The sequence below is a fragment of the Lactuca virosa genome, chromosome 1 (genome assembly GCF_052849685.1).
Source record: "Lactuca virosa cultivar CGN04683 chromosome 1, Lactuca_virosa_CGN04683_v6, whole genome shotgun sequence".
Classification (NCBI taxonomy): domain Eukaryota; kingdom Viridiplantae; phylum Streptophyta; class Magnoliopsida; order Asterales; family Asteraceae; genus Lactuca; species Lactuca virosa.
In genome coordinates, this window is record NC_136426.1 from 172777981 (window position 1) to 172798511 (window position 20531).

The window sequence follows — 20531 nt, forward strand, 5'->3', positions numbered from 1 at the left end:
TGGGCCAGCATTGGTGCCTTCGATCCATGGGTACGGTGAGGAAAACTCACCTTAAGCGGCTAAATCTCTTGGATAAAATCTCGGTCCGCAGATCTGAAAAAATCCCCATGCTAACACCATCAAATAATATCCAATTAATAAATTTTCCACAACCCATAACTGAAATCCATGTCCGATGTCCAACCCTCGGGGTAAAATTCCATTTTACCCTCTCCTCATGTGCCCCAAAATCCAAGTCAAAAGGCCCAATAAGGCTCAACCTCCTAATTGGGCCCAAAACCCATCACGGGCCTAATCCAAGAAGGCCCAAAGACTTATAATTCCCTAATATCAAAAGAATATTAGCCCAACAAGTCCCAAAGCCTAATAGTCCAAAATATAGCCCTCTACACGAAAGTCAACAAAAGTCGATGGAAGTCAAACGACTGAGTACGTCGTGCGTACTCAATGTACGCCCAACGTATGCTACCCTTGACCAGTATGTGCTTTGTACAAGTGGGGTACACCCAACGTACTCCTCAGCAACCCATTCTCCTTATTATGTGCTTAAATGGTTAAGCCACTAAGTCCACTTCTCAGACTTGATCCTAGTCAAAGTCTTAACACGTACGCCAAATTCTCCAAGTGTGAGTTCTGGTTGCGTGAGGTGCAGTTCCTGGGGCACATTGTCAACTAGAACGGTATTCTTGTCGAACCGGCCAAGGTGGAGGCCGTGATTAGAAGGGAGGTTCCGAAGTCTCCATCTGAGATTCGGAGCTTCCTCGGTTTAGCAGGCTATTATCGGAGGTTCATTTAGGATTTCTTCAAGATAGCGGTACCCCTGACTAGGCTGACAAAGAAGGATTTTGTATTTCGTTGGGGGCTGAGCAGCATGCACCGTTCGAGAGTTCGAGGGAGAGAGGGCACGTCATCTCTTATGCTTCAAGGCAGTTGAAGCCTCACGAGGCGAATTACCCGACGCACGACCTGGAGTTGTGGGCGGTTATTTTCGCCCTCAGATTTGGTGACACTACCTATATGGGGTCCGTTGTACCATTTACACGGACCACAAGAGCCTGAGGTATCTGATGGACCAACCAAATCTAAACATGAGACAATGACGGTGGTTGGATGTGGTGAAGGATTATGACTGTGAGATCGTCTACCACCCGAGGAAGGCTAATGTTGTGGCCGATGCACTTAGCTGCAAGGTATTCGCATCCCCGATCAGATACATATGCTTGAGGATGATAGTAGTGACTTCGCTTTTGGAACGGATCCGGTAGGCTCAGCTGGAGGCTATGAAGGAGGAGCACCGAAAGAGTGAGCGTATTGTGGGTCAGATTTCCTCCTTCGACTATGATAGTCGCGAGCTTTTGACACTCCATCGCAGAGTGTGGGTTCTGTATGTGAGCGGTGTGCACCAAATCCTGATAGAGGAGGTGCACAAATCCATATTTTCCATCCATCCCGAGGCGACGAATATGTATAAAGATCTTCGTCCTGATTACTGGTGGCACTGCATGAAGCGTGTAACGCCCGTGTTTCTAGTCTAGGCATTAATATTGACATGATAGTCTAGGTTAACCTTTGTAACTCATTTTGAAGAAATGAAAAGGAATTATGTGAATATTATGTGAATTATGTGTTTATGCTTAATTATTAGGGTTAATTAATTAAAAATAAAAAATGAGCGTCGAAAATAAATATTAGATAAAGCCGATATCTATTAAGAAAGTTGTAGTGGTCGTGACAAGGATTACAGATATATAAAGAATACCGAAATCCGAGTTATACCGAAGAAGTTATGACATGTCGAAGTTTCGCAAAAAAACCGGCACGGTACCGAATGACGTAAAAAGGGAGTTTTTGATAAACTACTTTTTAGCCTTAGTGATCTAAACAAAAGTCGTAGTGTTCATTAAACCGAGAGTATGTATAAAAAGAACGCCCAAATCTGACTTCGTATGAGGAATTTATGATTTTTCTAAGTTTCAGCTTAGCAGTAGACAGCTAAAAACTCGAATTTTAGATCGAGTGATTTTTAGCCGACACAACCTAAACGAGAATCGAAGGTCTCGTCAATAGTAGTACAACGCTAAAAAGACAGACGAAAACGGACGTCGGATGAAGAAGTTATGAATTTTTAACGGATTTCCTGTCCCGGTCTGTTAAAAATAATAATATAAAAATTAAAGTCAAAATCAACCGACGAAGTCTAAACGAAAGTTGTAGAGCGTAATTTTACCTACGCATGCATATAAAGAACGTCAAAAACGGAGCCCGTATGCAAAAGTTATGGATTTTAGAAGTTTGGGGCACAAAAATCGAGAAAAATACCATAATTCGAGAAATTTCGCATGGCCCAACTTCGGCCACGTCAACCTCGCTCAAAACGTGCCACGTGTCCGAAATTTGATGAGTCACCGAAGCCACCTGGCGAGGTGTGTCGCCTACCCTCGCATCCGAAGTTCGGTCCAATGGGAGTGCGACGCGTACCCTCTTCTAACGTGTCCGAACCTCGCAGGTGTGCCACGAACCCCCTACACCTCGGTCCAATCAGAAGGTGACACCAGGACCCTCGTACGTGCCAGCCATCTGCGCGCCTTCGCTCTGCTGCTGCCGCGTGTCCTCGCCGCTGACTCATCCTTCTTAGCCGACTTCGGACCTCGCCCTATAAATAGAAGGTTGCGAGCCTTCTCGGGTAATTTTAAGAAATTGCCATCTTTCACCCCTTTTTCAATATTTTCACTATTTCCACTTCCCCCAAAGCCCCGAGATTAATTTCAACGCCCAGAACACGCCCCGAAGTGCCCGAAGACCCGAAAATTTTTATCTTTTCGGTTTCGAAGCCCGACCCTCGCAGAACCCGGTTTCTCAATAAAACTCTCGATTTTATTAGAAACGATCGTTTTAGGAAACGAAGTGCTGCCCGATTATCATTAAATCAAGTGAGTGTGTAGTTACTTTCACCTTACACATAGATATGAAATATTTTACATAAAATACGTGCTGTGTGAATATATATTGTTTGTTTATTTGAGATGGATGTTAAAGGAATGATTTATACAGGTTTTTAAATAATTTAAACTGTATATGTATTTTTATCTACAAAAATGTTGGGTAAAACATGAGTAGATGAAATAGTGGGTGTGTGATGAAAGTGAGTTGGATAAATGAGATGATCAGTGATATAGATCATGAGATGAGGGTGAGTGGTGAAATATGAGAGAATCACTTACCCAAACGTGGCCCCCTTCATTCAGTAGTGTATGGATGACAACCATGGACTATTCTAGATGATTTGTGGAACACTAGCAGGCTCGTAACCTGTAAGTGTGTGAACTATATGTTCATCAGTTGTACTCTAAAAACCCATTGACATGTAATGCAGGGGGGATTCCCGTGAATAATATTGTCGATAAATAAGAGCTATGGACTTAGCACATGTTGTATAAACCCTGGCAGCTATGGACTTAGTGCCTGTTGTATAAACCCCGGCGAAGATGTGACTTCGTGCCTATTCCTTAGGATGAATCCTTAGGAATGAGTGATAGTTGAATCTTAGGCTAAATCCTTAAGAAATAAATATGATAATGGGGTTGGGGTAATTTGGTTGATTGATTGATGTTTAAGTATAATAAATTTATTTATTGTGGGTTGAAAACCCTATATGCTCACCAGGCTTCCAAGCCTGACCCACTCAGCTTTTTATATTACAGGTAGTGGACCCCGAGCATAGTCGGATGATGATGATGAGTGATTTTTGGATTATAGGCCAGTAGTTGTAAATAACTGTTGTAAGGCTTATAATGTCTTGTTTATGCTTTTGATCTGTATCGGAACATGACATCCCGAGGTTTTGATATGAAATGAAAATATATATTTCTTAAAGGAAGGTATTGATAAATTTTTATCATGTTTTGTTTTGGGAACAAATTCTGCAACATATTTTAAAAGGATTACTCTGATTTTATTTTAAAAAGCATAAAATAAATCGGTCTTTTCTGGCCGAGAAATTAGGGGATGTCACAAAGCGGGATGTAGTCTTGTACGTTGAGAGGTGCTTGACCTACAGGAAGGTCAAGGCCGAGCACCAGAGGCCTCACAGCAAGACGCAACCGTTGGATATCCCTGTGTGTACATGAGAGGATATTGCTATGGATTTCATCACGAAGCTTCCCAGAACTGCGCAGGGAGTGGATTCGATTTGGGTCATCGTGGATCGGTTGACCAAGAGTGCCCATTTCATTCCGATTCAGAAGAGAATTTCCGCCGAGAAGCTAGCTGACATCTACATCGACGAGGTAGTAGCTCGACACGGAGTGCCAGTTTCCTTGTTTTCTGACCGAGATGTGCGGTTCACTTCCAGGTTCTGGAAGAAATTCCATGACGAGTTGGGTACTCGTTTGCACTTGAGCACAAATTTTCACCCGCAAACGAATGGTCAGTGCGAGCAGACCATCCAGACCTTGGAGGATATGTTGCGGGCATGCGTACTAGAGTTTGGTGGTAGTTGGGATACCTACCTTCCCTTGGTAGAGTTTTCCTATAATAACAGCTACCACACCAACATCGACCATCCTCCCTGCGAGATGCTTTACAGGAGGAAGTGCAGGACCCCAATTTGATGGGGTGAGGTTGGCAGAGAGTCGTGTGGAGCGCTGAGGTGGTGCTAAAGACCACAAAGAGGATCTAGCAGGTCTAGAGCAGGCTCCAGACTGCTCAGAGTCGGTAGAAAAGCTATGCTAACAAGCACCGATCAGACCTAGTGTTTCAGGTAGGAGATATGGTCCTCCTGAAGGTGTCACCTTGGAAAGGTGTCATTCAGTTCAGGCAATGGGGCAAGTTGGGTCCCAAATACATAGGTCCATTTAGGGTCTTGGCTCGGGTGGGCCGAGTTGCGTATCGACAGGATCTACAAGCCGAGCTTAGTTAGATCCACAACACTTTTCATGTCTCCCACTTGCGGAAGTGCTTAGTGGACGACACTGCAGTGGTGCCTTTAGATGATATTCAGGTGGATGACAGCCTGAACTACATCGAGAGACCAGTAGCCATTCTCGATAGGAAAATGAAGGATCTGACGAACAAGAGGGTAGAGTTTTTGAAGGTGCAGTGTCAACACCAGAAGGGCTAAGAATGGCATGGGATCCGGAGGATGAGATGAGGGAGCACTACCCAGAGCTATTTCTAGCCGCATCAAACTTCAAGGACGAAGTCTAAGATAAGTGGGGGAGATTTGTAACACCTGGTTCGTGGTATGTATTTAATTCATAATTTATTCATTTTTGTATAGAACCTCGAGGAGTTGGAGGTCCCAAACTCGTCGAGTAGAGATGGATTGGGACACGGGTTAAGAAGTCTACTCGACGAGTTGAGAAGCCTCAACTCGACGAGTAGGCTGGAAAAATGAAACCCTAATTTTCAGGGTTTTGCACCCTATTTAAACACATTAAGCCCCATAAGTTGGCCTCATTACCAGCCTCCATTATCCCAAACCCTAGCAACGAAACCTTAACTCACTTTTGAGAGTTTTGAGCCAACTTTTTGTGCATTCTTTGTGATTTTGAAGAACAAGGTGCTTGAAGAAGGAGCAAGGACGTGTAGGAGGAGAGTAGATCCAGAAGTTGGGCTTCATTTCTGGTTCATGTAAGGTATAAACCTCCTACCTTGTCTATAGCATGCTTATATCTAGTTTCAGGATGATTTCTTCATGTTTTGGTCCATGTATGTTGGCTTTTGGGATTTGGATGTCCCTTATGGGAAAACCCTTCAGATCTAGCATCTTGAGGGGACTTCATGGCATAAAGGTGCCAACTTTATGGCCATGGAAGTCCCATGCAACTTTTAGACCATCTTTTTGGTCTTTTGAGCTAGGAAGGTCATGCATGCAAGTAAAGACAGGAACTACATGACCAAACTGTCCGTAGAGTCCAGATCTATGACCCCTTGGCTTATCTTGAAGTTTGATGGCTTTTAGAGTTGGATCTAAGCCATTATGGGTTAGGGTTAGAGCTCATTTCTTCTAGGATGGGTCTTAATGGGTAAAGTCGGAATATGAGACTTAGATTCGAAGAATATTGGCTTATTACATTAAGAAAGCTTAACAGACTGAAGAAATTGACGAGTTCATAGAGGAACTCGACGAGTTGGGTCGATGTGTCCCGATTCTTTAAAAGGAAGAACTCGACGAGTTCAAGGATGGACTCGACGGGTTGATTGAAGAAGTCCCGATTCTGTTGATAGGGAGGAACTCGACGAGTTCATGAAAGAACTCGACAAGTTGGATGACGATTTCAGGGTTTTATAATTTATGGAGCTCGGCGAATTGAAGGGGTCAACTTGGCTAGTTGAGTCAACTAGGAAAGTTGACTTTGACGAGAAAGTTGACTTTAACTTTGACTTTGACCAAAATTGACCCTTAAGGGGTTATGAGTATGAAAAGGGTAATTAAAGGAAATATTTTGTGTGTAGGAGTTTGAGTGGGGTTGATTTCAGAACCGAGGACCGTTCAGCTACTTTACAACATTTGAGGTGAGTTACCTTCCAGTAGAAGTGTGTCGAAGGCACCAATGCCTGCCCATTAGTAGCTTATTATAGTAGAGATGATTGTCTTTGTGATAATTGTCTGGTATGTAGCTATATGTTATGCTTTATGTGTTAGTATGTTATGATATTATGTGATAGTGGTAGGAGGGGTGGGTTAGACCCCAAATGGTTTTATAGTTATTAAGTTAAAAATGAAATTTTTGGTCTTGAAATTTGGGATGTTACACTGATGGTGTATGCTACGCATACGTCCTCTAGGCTAATGGGGCGAGTTTTGAGCTTTTTGGGATTCTTGGGCCTTATCTAGTGTTGGGTCATGGGCCGTTTAGGACATGTGGGCTCATTTTTTCTTTCGTGGGCCTTATGTGTCATGGAATGGGCCTTATGTGGCGTTGTTGGGCCATTTGGACCTTATAACCCATTTCAGATTTTGGACCAACTAAAAGGAGAAAGGCCTTTGGGCCTTATTTGAAGAGTTTGTACTTAAGGATATTGGGCCAATGAGTGAGTTTGTATCATAATCCTAATTAGGGTAAATTGTATATTTATAATTTGAGATTTCTGTACCAGTAGCCGAGCAGTTATTATTTTTCAGAAGTCTGAGGTGAGTCTTCTCACTATATCAATGGGTCGAAGACACCAATGTCAGCCCATTACCTGACATGTGGATTGACAGTTCTTTATGGATTTAATTGCCTGAAGACCTTGGGCATACCCCATGGTAATGACATGAAGACGATGGAAGTAGCCCATGTCACCTACATACCAGAGTATGGGGGTAGCCCATGGCATTCCATGTAATGACCATGGGGGACAGCTAATGGCACTTGGATATCAGACCATGGCATTCCAGGTAAAGGATATGGTGTAGCTGATATGTACATATTTATACACAAAATTATAAAAGACATGCTTGGAAGCAGGAAGCTAGAAGTTGGAAGCTAAGGAATTTGATTAGAGACTTATAAAATGAAAAAATATATTCAACACGTCGTGGTGACCCTAATACGACGTGGTGTTTTAAAGCTTCCCGATTGGTTTTGAAGAGTTGTGGAATACGAGATATCCACAAAGACCACGACGTGGTGGCCTCAACACGTCGTGGTGCCCTGATTTCAGGAAAAGTATAAATATAAGTCATTCTTCTACGAATGGAGTACGTTTTGGCTGAAGTTTCTGACGAATTTTGAAAACCAAAGTGCGGAACTAAGGTTTAGGAGTGAAGATACTAATTGAAGCTTGGAAATTGAAGGCATTAAAGCAATAAAACTTCTCATTACGATTTTCTCTTTAGTTTAATCATGACTATGCTATTGAATTTCGTTTTTAAATCGTTAGTAGCTGAAATCATGTCGCACCCCCAAACCGAGATGGCGGAAACATTCGGGGGCGGAGGACGTCGTGTATAGTATCATAACAATGCACAATAGTAAAACAAGCAACAATATCCATTTGATTGATAGAATAGTTAATACATGTGTGTTCTTTGTATAGTTGTAAGACACCAAAAATGTAACATCAAAATAAAAGACAAGTCTTGAACATGCTCCGTCTTCTCAAAACCTGATCCAATGTACCTGTCTACTGGTTCCCTAAGAATACAAGTTAGTTTGAAAGAGAGTATCAACATTTAAGTTGGTGAGTTCATAAGCATTTAGTGTCAAATGTTTGTAGTTGTATCATGAAAATTTTGTATTTGTTTAGTGACATGTTGGTATGCTTCCCAGAAAATCCTATATTTTCTTCTAAAAATGAAAAGTAGTTTTCTACCCAAGACCCGACTGTTTTGTATGTTTGTTCTCTTGTAATATTGTAAATTGTATGTTTGTAATTGAAATAGTATAAAATGTATGTTTTCCATATTTGTATACCATCTTTACTAGAAAGATAGTATGCATTTCACATGTGAGAATATCATTGTATGAATGTAACGGAAAATGAAGATTTACAGTAGAATTGTATGTAAAACACTACTGATGCATTAACTACCTTGTAACCGAATTGGTTAATTAAGCTTAAAATGTGATTAGGTTATAACCATGCTTGATTGACTAGTATAAAACACGACATTCTTCAGGCGTCGAAAATGATATGACAATTGTCACCTGCAGACCTGCAGGTCCCACTGTAGCTAGCAGCAAGGGGTGAGATTGTCAATCCCGTATAGATCTATACATAAACTCACGCTCTCCCTCCAGGAGACTCTGGTTATAAAACATAACATAGCAAGAATATTGTTATGCCATGAAATAGTATCTCACATTTTAGTTATCTTGTTCATGTATAGTATGTAAGTTCCTTTAAGTTTCTTATAAATGAATAGTATACTCAATAATGAATAGTAATAGTATGTATGTATTGATTCATGTATTGTTCCTCTGTTCTAGTAAATAGTATGTATTGATCCTCTGAACTTTACCTATTATAGTTAACTAGTATGTTTGTTAGAACTGTAACTGATTTGGAGAATAGACTCAATTGCCTAATGTCTGCAACTGAGTTAAGTATGTACTTTGAAAATGGAGTTTTAATATTCATGTATATATTTAGCAAGCATAACTATGATTTAGCCGACAATTGGACTAGTGATCCTACCCTAAACCCACAACCAGACAAGGAACAGGAGTCAAGGTATTTAGCAATAGTCCTAAGTCTGTTAAACATACTTATACATAAATATATATAAATGAATATGATTTTGATAATAAACAAAAATCTAAAATAGTTTAAAAGAGTTTTTTGAAATGATTTTAACAACTTATAAAAGCATAAGAAATCCTTTGTTTGTTTTCAGATGTAAATGTTAACACAATTCTATTGTGTTCTACTTGTATTCCCCCCCCCCCCCCTAAAAAGATTGAAAAGGGTAAATTGCAGGGGTATGAACTCACCTTGTGTGAGTGATTCGTTTGGATGTTCGATATAGGATGATTGTTTCCGTATGTTAGATCCCGAGACAAAACAAGTCGTAAAATACATTTCACGCGATATATCGACATGAAATTAGTGAATATAACCTCAAAGGTGTTAAGGAAACAACCTAGGATGTATGAATTACTTACAAAAGAAGTGTTAGAAGCGAAATCGAGTGACTGCTTGGAGTTCACGGCTGGGCTTCAGTGTTTACGTTCGTAAACAGTTCACGGCCACTTGAAGATTCAAGTGTTTTCGGCTGTAAATCAAGTGTGTGATCTTGGTGTTCTTGGTGAAACCAAGGAGATTCAAGGGTTTACGGTTGTAATCCCAGAAATGAAGGGTCTTTGATTGATGAAAAGAAGAACACTTGATGTTCTTATCAAGATCCGAAGGTGAAACAAATGATCTTCGGATGATGGGTGATAGAAAACTAGGGGTTTTCGGTTGAAGATCTTGAGAGAAAAATCTTGAGTTTTCGGCTAGAAGTGTAGAAGTGAGGAATATTTCAGTCAAACATATATATATATATATATATATATATATATATATATATATATATATATATATATATATATATATATATATATATATATATATGGTAGAGTTTGCGGTCCGAAGGACTTCACGGCCGCAAACCAAAGGTTTATGGTCGGAAGCGAGTTCACAGCCTAGAACGAGGTTCTCGATTGCGAGGCGTTTACGGTTGCCAAGGGTTTTCGGTTCCTACGAGGCTCCTCGGATTTTAAGTGTTTCAAAATTTGAAATTTCTACAACACTTTTAACTAAGTGTTTTAACATGTAAAGGCTATTAATCTAACCTTAAGCTACAACAAAGCACAAGTTTGACTTTTATTGTATAAGTTTGACTTTAGTTGACCAAGTTTGACTTTTACAAGATTGAAATTACGGGTTGTCACATCATCCCCCCGTTAGAGGGAATTTCGTCCCGAAATTGAGTCTAAGAAATACACATGGACTAAGGGAAAATATGAGGATACTTAAGTTTCATTTGATCCTCCCGCTCCCAAGTGAATGCTTAAGATCAATGTCTGCTTGCTAATAAATGTTCTAGTCAAGCCTGGATAGACCAGTCAAGTCTGAGTCAATGCATTCAACAAATGATCAAGCCATAAATGAAGAATGAGAATAAATATCAAAGTAAAGTTAATAAATGAAGAACAAGAAGAATGTTTGAAAGAATATTCATAAAGATAAGTAACTTGGATATATCTAAAAGTGAGTGAAAGTGATCCGTCGTTAATTTAACATTGAAATCTCCTATGTCATGTTACACATCTGACACTCTGAATATCGGTGTTTGACAAATAAATTAATGACGGTGTTTGACAAATAAATCTAAGTCCTATGACATGTTAAATCAAACAAAAGACAAATTACATTAAATGCACTAAGACAAAATCTTGATCTCGGAACAGCAAACATTCCGGACATAAACATCCATTCCGGAATGCCTTCACTCTCGATCTCCTTATCACCAACAAACCCGAGCCTTCTGTCACTCCAATCATTCCGGAATCTCCGAATTGGTTCGTCAAAATCCATGGGATCAATCGAAAACAATTGTGTTGTATCCCTAAGAAATGGTTCAGCAGATTGAGAAGATGATGATCCTTTCGATGATTTCTTCTTGGTGGCAGCCTTCTTTGGTGATGAATCAGTGGCGGGAGGTTGTTGAGTTGAAGATTGGGACGCCATTGATGAGTTGGTATGAAAGCTTCAAGAACACGATGAACACAGAGAGATTTTGAAGGTTTTGAGGGTTTGAGTGTGTAAAGAGGTAAAGGGGTTTTTAGAAAGGTTTATATAGGTAAGTGAAGCGGTTCGGGTTAGAAAAGGTAATGATGAGGATCCGAAGTCAAATTGGGTAGCATTAAATGAGTAACCATTGTTTGGGGGTTGAATTGACGTGGGAAGGGAAAGGTAGGGTGGTTTGTAGCTAGAAATGGAAAACCCAAACAGCGATTTAATGGTTGCTTTTGGAGACCTGCGACCGTGGCACAAATTTCAAAGAAGATAAGGATCCTTATAAGTTACCGTTACAAAGAAAACATTTCACCTTATTGACTCTTCGGTTTCCGAATGATTGATTCCGGATAGTTTGAAAACCGGAGAGTAAAAAGTTGAGTTCCGGATTATGAAAATTTTAAGAAATGGTCCGAAATATGATCAGTTAGGAGTAAAGCTTAAGATTTCGGAGTCAAAAAGATTTTGCGATTCCGGAGTAAAATTCTGAAGGGATGATTTTAAGTTCCGGAGTGAAAGATTGAAAGAATTTTCGGAAAAGGATTTGTAAAACATTCCGGAACAAGATTTGAGAGAACTTGCAGAGTTAATTTTGAAAGTTCCAAAGTATAGAATGCAATACGTTTCCGGAATGGAATTCCGGGATGCCATTATGAAGTATATTCCAAGATGAAAAATGTGATCAAGATGACTATGTGGACTTAGAACAACAAATGATCAGAATGAACTGTACAGCTTTAACTCGAGTGATGGTCAGAAATAAAGACAAGTAAAATGATCCTATGTATTCAGGGAGAGAATAGTTCCAAGATGAAAAATTCTTTTGATATCAGAACCAATTTTCTTTTGAATACTTCTATCAAAAAGAGCAAGTCTCTTGAAAGAAATGAGGATCTGGCATCATCATGCCCATCTTGTTCAGAAAACCATTGAATTTGGTTTCGTCTAACGCCTTAGTAAAGATATCAGCAATCACATCGTTAGATGGAACAAAAATGAGTTCAATGTTACCATTTAAAACATGATCTTTTATAAAATGGTACCTTATATCAATGTACTTAGTCATGGAGTGCTGAATTGGATTGTTTGAAATTGCAATGGCACTTTGAGAATCACAATAGATAGGAATGCGTCGAAAGCGGTAACCATAATCCAAAAGTTGAGATTTCATCTATAGAACCTGAGATGTACAGCTGGCAGCAGCAATGTATTCGGTTTCGGCTGTAGAGAGTGCAATGCAGTTCTGTTTCTTGGATGACCAACTAACCAAACGACCACCTAAGAATTAACAGCCACCTGATGTGCTTTTTCTATCAAGTTGAAGACCACCATAGTTTGAATCTGAATATGCTTGAAGTAGGAAGCTCTCATTTGCTGGGTACCAAATTCCGAGACTCTTTGTACCTTTGAGGTATCGGAAAATTTGTTTCACAGCCAAGAGATGAGACATCTTTCGGTTGACTTGAAATCTAGCACACAAACATGTGGAAAACATGATATCCGGACGACTTGCCGTGAGATAGAGCAGGGATCCAATCATTCCTCTGTACTTCTTTTCATCAACTACTACACCCGAAGCGTTGGCAAAGATCTTGTGTCCGAAGCCCAATGGTACCTTGGCTGAGGCACAGGTGTCCATTGAGTACTTTTTGAGGAGTTCTGAAATGTACTTCTATTGGTGAATGAAAATTCCTCTATTAGTCTGTTTGACTTGGAGACCAAGAAAGAACCTTAACTCCTGATTCATGCTCATTTGGAATTGATTGATCATTAGTTTAGTAAAGTCAGCAACCATAGATGTATCCGTAGATCCAAAAATGATGTAATCCACATAGATTTGAACCAGTGTGAAATGATTTCCATTTGATCTTTGGAACAAGGTAGGATCTAGAATACCTCTTTGGAAACCGGGGCGCTTGAGAAAGTCAGTGAGGGTCTCGTACTATGCGCGATGAGCTTGCTTAAGGCCATAGACTGCCTTCCGAAGTTTGTAACAGTAGTTCGGAAAAGAAAGATTAACAAAACCGGGGGGCTGTTGAAGATATACTTCAGTGTCAAGTTCAACATTAATAAAAGCACTCTTAACATCCATTTGGTAAACTTTGAAGCCTTTGTGAGCACCATAAGCAAGAAAGATTCTGATGGCTTCAAGACGTGAAACAGGAGCAAAGGTCTCATCATAATCGAGCCCTTCAATCTATGTAAATCCTTTTGCCACCAATCTTTATTTATTTCGAATAATAACTCCTGCGTCATCTAACTTGTTGCGAAATACCAATCTCGTACCGACAATGGGATGATTATGAGGAGGAGGCACGAGAGTCCACACTTCATTTCTATCGAATTCATCCAATTCTTCTTGCATGGTTGTAATTCAGTCAACATGCTCTAATGCTTCCTTGATGGATTTGGGTTCAACCATAGAGATAAATGCTGAGAAATGACATTCATTTTGAACACTTGCAGCAGAACGAGTCTGTACACCAGCTTTTGGGTTTCCGATTACTTAGTTCGGAGGATGAACCTTTGTCCAGACGTGTAACCTTGGGAGTTTTTCTGCAGCAGTCGATCCAATATCAACAGTAGGATTGAGTTGCTCCCCTTTAATGGTTTGAATATGAGGATGATGCTCCCCTTGCACTTCTGAACCACAGAGGTTGACGTCATCGTCAGAAGGGAACTCAAATAAATTTTTGTTGTCGTCAATGTTGATAGGATTGAAGTCATCAAAATCAGCAGCAGCATCTAGAAAGCCATCCACGTTTGATTCAAGAGAGGGATGATCATTCTCCCCTCAACCTGTGAAGGTTGAAACGGTTCAAAATCAAATGGAGAGAGATTGGGGAGAGGACCGGAGACATTTTGAGAGACAAGAGCTTCCGAAGGAGAGATTTGCCTTTTTCGAGATTAGGAATCAAGGGCGGTTTCGGAAGGTCCAAAGAGAGTATCAAAGTCGACTTCAAGAGTTTGTTGCTGGTTCGGACATCCTGGCGGTGGAGCATCGGACTCCATAATGTGACTTGTAACATGGGTTGGGCCAAAATTCTGAAAATAAGTTGTTAGAGAATGTAACATCAAAGCTTTCTTCCAGAACACGAGTTCTCCAATTAAGAACTCTGTAAGCCTTTGATTTAGAAGAGTACGCAAGGAAGATGGCTTCATACGCCTTAGGTTAGAACTTGGTAAGCTGATCACAATTATTCTTGATGAAGCATCTGCATCCGAAAACATGAAGAAACGAGATTGTTGGCTTCCGACAAGAGTTCTATTGCGTCGCAGTTATTCCTGTTGAGGCGTTGATTGATGATACTCCGATTGTGAGTGAAGCAGGTAGTTAATATGGTTTCAGCCCAGAGGTAGAGTGGTAGATTTGCGAAGTTTAGCATGGATCGAGCAGCTTCAACAAGAGTTCTATTGCGTCTTTCAACTACACCGTTCTGTTGTGGAGTGTAAGGAGCTGAGAAGTTGTGGTCAATTCCTTTCTCGGTAAGGAATTTCTCAATGGTGGAATTAGTGAATTCCGATCCATTGTCACTTGGGATTCTCCTAACTGGGAGTTTGATAAGAACTTTTATTCCTTTGATGAAATTGATGAGCTCAAAGGCTGTTTCGGATTTCAGCCTTAGGAAGAAGACCCACGTGAACCTTGTAAAGTCATCAACAATCACAAGAATGTATTTATTATGATGAAGACTTTCTACAGTGGATGTCCACACAGATCAATATGTAGAAGCTCCAATGATTCCGATATTGATTTTTCGATGATAACATGATGACCCTTCTACGATTGCTTTCCACACTCACAAGCAACACATAAATGATCATTTTCAAAATTGAGAAGAGGTAAACCTCTCACCATTTCACCGGATACGAGATCATTCATGTACCGAAAGTTCAGATGAGAGAGCCTTCAGTTCCGTAACCAACTGACGTCAGGAACGACTTTGGAGAGAAGGCAGAGTTGCGGTTTTCCAATAATCATGTTGATGTCGAGTGGGTACATGTTCTTATTGCGAAGTGACTTGATTAAACACTCTTTCCGGTCTTTAGTCATTACAATACTTCTTGCAAAATTCCACACGTCGATTTGAATCAGTGAGAATTCCGTAACCACGAATTTGAGAGTTGGAGTTGTTGTCATACGTCACGTAACCAGCGTTTGGAGAAAGCTTGAGATTTCGTTGAAAGTCTTTCTGCCCCATCATGTGCATTGAGAAAGCACTATCAATATACCATATTGTTTCTTGATCCGAAGCACAAAGTGCCTGCAAAATTAGTGAGTGATGGAGTTTTTAGGCTCCGAGTTAGGTTTTGGGACATAGGAACGGGCTTTGGACTTTGATTGTGACTTTGGAACAACTTTGTGTTTCCTGGTGGTGCTTTTTGAGTTCTTCGGAAACAGACAGAAGGTTAATGTCTTTTCATCTATCTAATAGTCATATTCAATGACTTGGGGGATGCGAATAATTTTCTTCGGACCATTGACTTCCGGAGCGTTGGAAACAGTTGTAATCTCCAGAACTGTTGTTTCATCAATGTGAGATTTGACTTTCCACACAACATTTTGCTTTGAAGATTTTGAAAAATTTGTTTTCTCAGTAATATTTGATTTGCTTGATGACACATTTTCTTTCAAAAGATTGGGTTTAAAAATTGTGCCATCAGATTTAGCAATGAAAACAGATGAAACAGTCCGAGAAGAAGTGTTTTGGAAAGTCATGGCATTCACACTAGATTTAGGCTGAGTAGTACTGACTACTTTTCAGAAGGTCTCTTGAGGATCTTAGTGGGTGTGAAGGAGTTTTGACTATGGGTTAATGAATAAGAATTCTGAGATACACTCTTTTTAGAGTTTTCAAGGAACCTGGAATTTTGTCTAGTCTTAACTTCCTTTTTATTTTCATTTCGAGCTTGTACTTTAGGAACCTGGAATTTTGTCTAGTCTTAACTTCCTTTTTATTTTCTCTTAGGGTGAGATGAAGATTTTGAAGTTTGTCCTGCAGATAGATTACTAAACCTAGGATTAATGGAAACCAATTTTGTTTTTGAGATTACTAAGGAATCCGGTTCGCAAGAATCAGAGTAGAAACAACTTCAATTTTCAACTTTATCATCTAAGGATGCCCATACAAACTCAGAGGTAACAATTTCAGTTGTCACCGAAATGATTTCTTCAACAACACAGTTTTTAGGAGGATTACGCTTAGGAACGTAATCTACGCAATTTGAAACACTGTGATGAAATTTTGTGGTCCGATGAAGGTCCAGGTTTATCAAAGGCAGAAGAGGCATGAAATCGGGACACTTGACAACAATTGGTTCAAACTCAGGAATTAAGGACGCAAAGTGGTCTATGGTCCCATGAAGAGGTGACAAGGGAGAAATAGGGGTGTCCGAATGTTTGATGTTCGGAACCTCTCCCATGAATGTCAAATTTTGCAATCCCTTCAAGGGACGAGCAATTGGTTTCAGAAACTCGCTTCCGAGACCATGTGCTTTAGACCATGGATGATGAAAATTATGAGTCATCCGTTCTTTTGCTTCAAGCATATCTATAGCATTATGCAAAGAATCTATCTTAGCATTGAGACGTTTGTTATCAGAAATCAAAACATTTCTTTCAGAATAGGTGATTTCACATTTGTCTTTTAAAATGATACATTCATCTTTTGACATTACAAGCTCATGCACTAAAGACTCGATTTTCAATTTTTTATCCTCAAAACGTAACCTAAGACGACTTAATTCACACTCCTTCTTCTCACTGGCTTCTATGGCAGACTCATAGGCTTTATAAATGTTGCTCGTATCTATTTGGATCTGGGTTAGATAAGTTTCACAAAGAGACAAATCAAAAATATTATCAGTAATCATAGATTTTACCTTCTGAACGATGCTTCGACCAGGTGGATCATTGGTGGCCATGTAGCAGTAGTGTGGTTCGGCAACATCATCTTCATCTTCTGACCTAGATGACCAATACCCTTCATCACATTCAACAGTTTGTCTTGCCATGAAGCATATGTTTCTTCCAGTTACCATGTCATCATTATCTCTGGATGACCAATATCCTTCAACATCCCTTGATATAGTTGTTACGAAGGCTTTTTCACTTTATGCCATATCTTGGGCTTTTCGGACGTAGTAAGCAGAGTCCTTGATCTTTGGTTTTTGCAGAGCTTCGGCCAGGCAATCTTTGGCGAAGTGGTTTCCATGTCCACACTTGTGACACACAATTTTTGGTTTGTCGGATTTTGGATTTTGCGGTGGTTCCGGAGTAGAGTTTGGCTTTGTGACGTTTGGTTTGTATGCGGGAGGATTTTCCGAAGTTAGTTGTGGTTCTGGAGCAGAGTACGGTTGAGGATTATTTTGGTGAGGAGCATTGAATCGATTTTGGTATGGTTTGTAAGAAGGATTGAAAGGATGTTTGTATTTCATGGAGAGTAGAGCAAACTCCTATTGGAAACGGAGTTCACAGTCCATGGCATCGGAGTCATCAGCAGGGTAGTTTTGTATGGGTAAGAGAGATAAGGAGGATTGAACAGATGGAACAATGGGTTTGAAAATGTCGGAAATAGATGAGTTCAGAATGCTTGGTTCAAAGGAACTGACAAGAGAAAGAGGACCTCCGGAGAGCTCCCTTATGGTCTAGGCAACATTAGAATCGTGTCCTTGAAGTTCATCAAAAAGTTGATAGAGTTTTAACTTTTTCAAAGAACCATTAGTTTGGAGACAAGATTTCACATTTCCCCATCCTTTGCCAAGACTGTTTATGAATTTGAGATTGTACTCCAAAGGAGTTCGGACAATCACATGATCAGTCATGTTGTTGACCACGATTCGGTAACGGTTAGAGGATGAGGCTACTGATTCACTAGGAGTGGTAGTGAAGGTGTCAAAATCATTTACAACTGAGGTGAGACCCTTGTCTTCCATATTTTCTGAACTTGCAATCAGGTCTTAAAGAGTGTCCCAAATCTATTTAGATGATTTGCACAACTTGATGTGCTCAAAGAGTGAAGGAGGAACATCAAACACCATTTCTAAGAAAGCAACTTGATCAACATCCAACTTCTCAATATCATCTGCAGTTAGAGGAGCTGGACGAACTTCATCTTGAACCATAAGCTAAGCAGCAACATCTCTCACAACCGTTCTTAATGGAACATGAGGACCTTCTTTGACGGATCTCCAAATATCTTCACCTTTCTCTTTAGCTAGTAAAAATCTTTCCATTCTAACTTTCCAGTGATCATATTCTTCCACAACTAGCAATGGGGCACGTGTAGGGCCACCCAAACTATTGGCGATTTGCATTGAATTCATTTTTTGAGGATTAGAAGCAGCCATTGAAGTTAAGATAACTTCAAGAAAAAGTGGTATATAGAAGAACTTTTATCCTTAACACAAAAATGGTTGAAATAGCAAGGTAATTTCAAACCAACTATAATCTGATTTTATGGATTCAAAGGACAACCACTCAAGCACTGATACCAATTGAGAGAACAAATAGAACTGATGCGTAGGGACATGGTTTGAAAACTCAAACCTTGAGTGAATGCTTAAGATCAATGTCTGCTTGCTAATAAATGTTCTAGTCAAGCCTGGATAGACCAGTCAAGTTTGTGATTATTTTCATTGATGATATTTTGCTCTACTCCAAGACCAAGGAGCAACATGAGCAGCATTTGTGAGAGGTGTTGGAGACCTTGAGGAGGGAGAGGCTTTATGCCAAATTCTCCAAATGCGATTTTTGGTTGCGTGAGGTGTAGTTTTTGGGGCACATTATCAATCAGGGTGGTATATTGGTGGATCCGGCCAAGATCAAGGTTGTGATGCGTTGGGAGGTCCCGAAAAATGCATCCGAGATTTGGATTTTCTTGGGTATTGCATGCTATAATCGTAGATTTATTCAGGAGTTCTCCAAGATTGCAGTACCTTTGACCCGCCTGACCAAGAAGAATGTGACCTTTCGATTGGGTTCGGATAAGTAGTTGGGTTTCAAGACTTTGAAGCAGAAATTGTGTGAGGCCCCAATTCTTGCGTTACCCGAGGGATTGGACGATTTTGTGGTTTATTGCGACGCTTCTATTTTGGGTATTGGAGTTGTCCTTATGAGGAGAGGGAATGTGATTGCTTAAGCCTTGAGGCAACTGAATCCTCATGAGGGGAATTATCCCACACATGATTTGGAATTGGGGGCGATGGTGTTTGCCCTCAAAATCTGGAGGCATTACTTGGACGGGGTCCGATGCACTATCAACACCAATCACAAAAGCTTGAAGTATTTGATGGATCATCCAAATTTGAATATGAGGAAGCGGAGGTGGTTAGATGTGGTGAAAGACTACGACTGTGAGATTTTGTATCATCCCGGGAAGGGCAATGTGGTGACCGATGCTTTAATTTATAAGGCAGTGTGCTCACCACTTCAGGATATTTGTTTGAGAATGAATATTACTTCACTCTTGATGGATTTGATCAAGGAGGCTCGGGTAGAAGGATTGAAGAAGAAAATTGAAAGACTGAGCGGATTAGGGGCATATTTCATTGTCTGTTAGAGACAGTCAAGGATTATTGACCTAGTGTGGTAGGGTTTGGGTCTCGGCATCAGTTGGTGTGAGACATACGATTTTGGAAGAGGAGCACAATTCCAAGTCTTATATCCATCCGGGGGCCACGAAGATGTATTGATATTTGAGGTTGAGCTATTGGTGGCCCTGTATGAAGAGGTAGGTTGCTTGGTTTGTTGAGTGGTGTTTGACTTACAGGAAGGTCAAAGCCGAACATCAGAGACCTCACAGCAAGGTGCAGCCATTACCCATCCCTATGTGGAAATGGGAGGATATCAATATGGACTTCATCACCAAGTTACCAAAGACGGAGCGGGGTGTTGATTCTATATGGGTTATTATGGATAGACTGACCAGGAGTACGCATTTTAATCTGATTACAGGGAGCATATCCACAAAAAAGTTAGAGGATATTTATGTTTGGGAGGTGGTAGTCAGGCATAGGGTGCCAATATCTGTGGTCTCGGATCATGTTGTTCGTTTTACCTCAAAATTTTAGAGGAAGTTCCATGAGGAGTTAGGCACTTAGTTGCATTTCAGTATAACATACCACCCCCAAACAGATGGTCACAGTGAGCGGACGATCCAAACACTTGAGGAAATGCTTAGGGCTTGTGTACTGGATTTTGCACGGAGTTGGGATACTTACCATCCATTGGCAGAATTCTCTTAAAATAATAGTTATCATGCTAGTATTGATCGATCTCCATTCGATGTGTAGTATGGAAGGAGGCGTAGGACCCCAAT